The sequence below is a fragment of the Strix aluco genome, chromosome 2 (genome assembly GCF_031877795.1).
Source record: "Strix aluco isolate bStrAlu1 chromosome 2, bStrAlu1.hap1, whole genome shotgun sequence".
Taxonomy (NCBI): domain Eukaryota; kingdom Metazoa; phylum Chordata; class Aves; order Strigiformes; family Strigidae; genus Strix; species Strix aluco.
In genome coordinates, this window is record NC_133932.1 from 26,935,893 (window position 1) to 26,942,001 (window position 6,109).

Sequence of the window (6,109 nt, forward strand, 5' to 3'; positions counted from 1 at the left end):
TCTATCTACCTGAAGGTTTTCCTAACCCCAAGCTCATTCTTTCTTGGCCTTGTCCCTGGCATAGCAGATGCCAGGACCCTCAAGGGGCTGGTGTGGTGTCAGAGGGGTGCTGTGAGACACAATGCCCCCTCTCTGCTGTGGTGGCCAGGTCACTGTACCTGTGCAGCTGAACCAGGGCAGGACCTTTCTGCTGCTGCCCAAGGATTCCCCTCTGCCGGGAGGTTTCTTCTAGGGCCAGGTTGGCTGGCAGCAGCAGGCAACAGTCCCAACGTGCTGTGAAACTAGGGCCGTAATATGTTAATGTGAAGACTTTTTCCAAGTAATCTTTACCATCTGTTGTCTCACACTGATGTTAGCATTAATAATTTATAGGCCTTCTCTTAAGGCTGAGGAAGTAGCAGAATGCTAAGCTCTAACACAGAGACATTATCAACTTTTTTTTTTTAATGAGATTGATGTTGCTCTATATGATAACCTCGCACAGGGAATATATGGTGCTGTTCAGCTTTCTGTTGCTGTTGCTTTTGTAAGTCGTTTACTGAAAATAGCAGTGGCAAGATATTTATTTTAGCCCAGTTCCTCTGTTGCTTCTTTCCTTCTAAAATAAGGCATGCAGCCTATCTGGTACATAAGCAAAGAGCATGTAAAGGTCAGAGGCAAAGCATAAGCTAACAATGTAAGTTGTGTTGCAGGATGCAGTTACTGCCAGGCAAGAACAGACAGGGTTCCTACTTCTGCTATCTGAGGGACTGTTAGGCTGAGGGAGCATAGTTGTGCTACCAGTTTAAGCCAGCAGAATCTCCTTGCTATATTTAACCTTGATTTCCTCAGAGACCAAATATGCAAATCAGAAAATGTGATGCACAGCAAACACTGCTTTCAATAAGGGAGAGCTACGTTATAGTCCCAAACAATCAAATCAGCCTTTCCTACTCACAGGGCTTCACTTTAATCCCTTATTAACAGGATTAATAGCAGACTTACAGTTCATACCATCTTGCTCCCCTTTTACACAAGCCAATCTAGCCGCTTTCACAGAGGGACAGGTGGATTAATAGTCTTAGTCAAAAACTATGGTGATAATGCAGAAAATCAGTGGAAGGGAGGGATTCCAGGGTGAAAATGGACAGCTGGAAGATTGCTATCAAAGCCATGCAGTGACTTTACCCGCAGATAGAAATATGAAATGCGTGGGAGACCCTTCTGCTTCTAAATTGAAAAACAAAACAAACCCTCTGAAAGATAAACAAGTACAGTAAAGGAATAATTCTCTCTATTAATAAATGCTTACCAGAGGATAAACAAGTAAAGGAATAAAGAACCTGTGAAGCTCAGAAATGTGGAGGCATTTGATGAAACATAACTCCACTAAGAAATGCAAAGCTCTGACAGACTGTTATACAATCTTTGATTTCTTTTAATAACAGTTGAAGGTCAGATGCCACAGCTCTTCCTGGAAATCCTAAAAAGACTGGGTGGCTCCCCAAGTTAGAAAGGAACTGCCACATCGTATATTGTGCAACATATAGCTATTGACTAAGGTATATTATGTTACCTCCAACAGCTGACTCAGACCCAGTTGTTAGAAAAGGCTTTCGCCCCCAGGCAAGCAGCACGTAGCAGCCATACGCAAGCAGGCTAGGGACCGCAGGACCCCGAGAGGGCTGGGGAAGGTCGGGGGGATCAGGCTGATCACCCCCCCGCCCAGGACTCAGCTGGGTTACCCGAGTTCACACCGCGCTATTGGCATTCAGCTGCACCGCTTACTCATTACCGGATCAGCGGGGGACTGTCTGGGTCTAAAAAGTTAACCCCTCCCATGCCCTGGTTATTAGGGTTTTATTTAAAGGACGGCGGGTAGAGAGGAGAGACCTGCGGGGGGGTGGGGGGTGCTGGCACCCCGGGGGGGCGGCTGGCAGGGAGGCAGCAGCCGCCCGGGCAAGAGATGATGTACTGCTGCTCAGGCAGCTTCACTTCCCAGAAAGGGGGGTGTGGGTACGGGTAGGAGGGAAAGGTGTGTGCCCCAGGTGAGAATTTGCTCAAAAAAAGCAGGAGAAATGACATCCACAGCCAATTTTCACGCAGGCAATTATTCACTCCTTTCCTACTCCTGTGTTAAGGTAAGCAGGGGTGTGGGATGCACGTTGTAAGGTAAAGCACATTTCTCACCGTGATCCTACCCAGGTGTCACTCAAATAAGATGCCTGTGCCCGTGCTATCTTTTACCTCCAGTTTTGCAAATGTTTGTGGAATTACTGCAAATCTTGTAATGGCATTTTTTCCTTAATGATTTGGACCTTGATTATGTGAAAACCTCAGTATGTTTTTAGGATAACTTCCAGGGCTTGTGGCTTCACCTTTTAGGGCCTGTAATCCAAGTGAAGTATAAAAAGACTCCAAAAGGTGAGGGGGGGAATTATTGTTGGTGCCTTTTGGTCCTGGTAAGGCAGTACTGTGATTTCCTGGTAATGGCATACTAATTTATGGCTTCTGAAATTAGAAGTCATCTAATACATCATCACAGCCCACTAAGATATATTATTTGTTTTGTTCGGTTCTTAAAAATAAAATAAAAATATTTCTGCAGTATAATAAAAAATGCTATTCTCCCTTTTCCATCAAGTCAAAGGCTCTTCTGTAAAGAAAGAAGCTGTATCGTTCTGTCACAGAGAAGAACAGATGGTGAATAGCAGGTATGCGAAATGTTCATACTACTCTTCTTTATTTCACCTTTCACTGTAATTATATTGCATGCCAGGCTCCAAATGAAGCATCGCATTCAGACACCAGTATTTGGTGAAGATGAATTTTGCAAAGCTTTAAATGTTAGTTCAATTTCATGACATTTTGAGTGTAATTTATACACATCTTAAAATGTGCCAGGTACTTAGAAGTGCATCAGAAGAGGTAAAGGTCTTATCACAGCTTATAATCGCAAACAAAATTTTCAAATAAACAATGAAATAAAAGTAAGCAAGCAGTGAGGTTTGCTTGCATGCGCTAATGCCTCCATTAATCTTTATCGGTAATTTCTAATATTGAGAGCAGGGAAGGTAGGATTTATAGCTCTTTTCAAAGAGGAACCAATGAAAATTAGATGGATTGGGCCAGTGGATCAGTTCCAAGAACAGGGAAAGAAAACACAGCATGGGATCTTTGAAAGCGGCGAATGAAGTGTTTCTGCAGATTAAGTGTATTAGAAGGAGATATAGAAAGACACTAAGATGTGCATGTCCATGAAGGCAAGAGGGAAAGAACTTAAATTTAATAGGAAGGTCAGCAAAAGAACTTGTAGAAGAATGGGATTTGATCCAAGTGAAAGGTAAGATAGAAATGGGGTTAGGTAAAATATCAGGAGCCAAAAAAGAACATATCGCTTATGCATAAACTAAGAAGTGCTGGCATATTTGTTTGTTGGAGATAGTGGAGAAAATACTATCGTGTGAATTTCAAGACTGAGTGACAGAGGAAGAAGTTGGATAAGAGACAGTAAGTCAAAAATAGAGGACACATTTTCAAGCTTAAAAAGCATCAAGAAACAGAAGGAACTTAATGAACGTGCTTGAGTTTCGCAGTTAGTTGGCCTGTGGTTTTCTTTCTGCAGAGGGATATTAAGGAAGTTCAGCTGGCGAAGTAAAGGTGAGCTGTTAGCAAAGCAGAGTGGAAATGAAGAAGTTAAATTGCTGAGTTTGTAAAGGGTGGTTGAAGATGTGGAAGTGTGTCATGGCATGGGAATGGAGGAAAACAAGCGTATGGCATTTCTGAAAGCTGGAGAACAGGTGGTTTTCAGGAAGGGAGGGTGTGCAGTCACCCTAAAACGGAAGAGAGGAAGAGCTCGCTGGTGACTTTGCTGGTAATGCCATAAGCTATTTGTATGGACGAGAGGGAACAGAAAGATTTTACAGGGGGAGAAAATTGGCTGAGTAGGGCCAGAAGAAGTGAGATTTTTATTTTACTTTTTTTTTTTTACATGTTTAAGACATATGGAGGCAAAGAAAGGAAGCATATGGAGTGACACTTGAAAATGGGGCTGGGGTCAACAGAGATGGTAGGGGAAACAATAACATGTTTCAGAAGCAGAGAAGAGTGGTGGAAGATGTCTCATTGTTTCTTCATGCTCCTCCATCTGTCAATATCCATCTGTTGTTTTTTTGTTGTACGCTCAAATGTCAACTCCAGTAACTGTTTAATGTAAAGTGTATAATCATATCTCCCTTTTTCACCAATTTTTGGAAGCATATAAAAAAACCCCTATCTTCCACACAGTACTAGAAGGGTGGGGAGGACCCACTTGTTCTCTGTAGCCTAGAGCTTGGTGATTAAAGGATGCTGTTCTGGGAAGCAAGAAAGGTCAGATGTGAATCCATAAACCTGAGAAGGCCCCTGAACTTGTGAAGGGGGGACCCTGAAGCCCATCGAAGTGCTTAACTACTGCCCTGTTCTATAAAAGGCACTGATATCATCACCAAATCCTAAAGGAAAGGTGTAACAGGAGAATGTACACCAGAAAAAATATTCACTACCTCCCTGCAGCCTGGTGCTTGGTGCCAAGGACGTCCAAGAGGTGAGATGTTGAAGATACCTGCTTTCCGTGGCTCTCTGCATCTGCTCTGTCATTGGTGTCCTGATGGCTTGGAACCAAACCCTGAGGCACTAAAAGCACTCTGGTAGATGGAGGCTCAGGAACCCGGCTGAGGAAACAGTATCACCGCTGGCTGTCTATCTTGTGCCTTTGCTGTAGGTCACCTTCTGCATTGCTGAGGTGGCTGGTGAAAGTGTATGCTGGCTTTGCAGTCACTGGCTAGCTGAGGGGAAGATGCACCTTTTTGTGCTACTGGAGAGGTAGGGGAGGAGAGCACGCTGGAGGAAGGTGATGTGTAGCATAACCCTAGCGTGATCCATGGGAACCATTTGCCTCTCCCACATGTTGCAGGAGCAGGGAAGGTGCCCTGTGCCTTGGCTTTTGCTCTGGGAGACAGGCACTTGTCCACCTTCAGGGATCACTCCACCATGGTAAAGTGAGAGATGTGCCCCTGCATCACCATCGGCTGGCAATGACCCACAAGGAATATCCACCCCACCAATCATTTTCCCTCTTGGCACAATGCAGCGATCATAGCCCGACTGCTTTGCTGAGCAGCAATGTAAAGCTGAGTCAGTCCCTCCCAGGTCACCGGGAATCAGTCCATGCCTGCTACATCCCCGATCCGCAGTGACGTATCTGTAATTATGATTTTCACTGTTATGTTCGTGATATTAGAATTTGTCTTGCTCTAGCCAAGACTCCTACTCTTCGTTCATGCACGAGCCTGTCATGCTATACAATTACAGTGGAGTCAGGGCCTGATCTGTACTATAATTATAACTGAGTCAGTTACAACAGAGTTGTCTCCTGACCTGGTTCCAAAATAGCACTATATTTTTTAAAGCAAAAGGGGTTTTAGGTGTATTCTTCAACCATACTAATGCATGACATCCGTCTTGGATTTAAACCGGGTTCATTTCTGATAAAGCAACCCTTTTATTAGCATAAGCAGGAAATGGTCCAAACTGGCTGTTCATTAGCATTCACTAAGTCAGCTTCAAGCACCCTCTCTGAATGTCAGATATTTCCCGCTTGCATTCCCTCCCCACTTTGTGTGTTTGCTACTTCCTGGCATCCTTATCGTATAGTAATGAATCACGCTGGAGTTAAGATGTTGCATTTAGATACAGAGTGGGACTAGTTTGGCCAGTCCTGGGTAATCGGGCCTCATAACAGGGAAATGCATTTAAATAGGTCAATGAATCTTACATGTCTGTGCATCAGGAATTATCAGCACTGCAGAACTTGGGGGTGGGGGGGTGGGAGGTGCGGGGAGAAATTCTCTTTCAATCAAAAGTTCATTGACGCCACTAGAGCAGCAAACAACATTTCATTTACATTTAAAATGTTTTACCTTCATGGGTTGTTGAGAGGTCTTTCAAACTGGAATAAAAGATTATTTATTTTTTAACTTTTTTTTTATATACAAAATAATATATTTGAAATTAACTGTACAATACTGTTAAAGCTAAAAATATGCTTATCTAATCTCCCATCTCCCAAAATGCATCTGTAATTCTTAGT

The 6,109-nt window shown here is 43.4% G+C and overlaps 1 long non-coding RNA gene across 1 annotated transcript in view; it reads right to left on the minus strand.

Moving 5' to 3' along the window:
* LOC141920147 (uncharacterized) overlaps positions 1–1,658 on the minus strand; it is a 67,551-nt gene extending 65,893 nt beyond the window's left edge. The window contains exon 1 of the long non-coding RNA XR_012622229.1: positions 1,556–1,658. This is a non-coding gene — a long non-coding RNA (uncharacterized LOC141920147). The remainder of the gene's footprint in view (positions 1–1,555) is intronic.
* Positions 1,659–6,109: the final 4,451 nt, after the last annotated feature.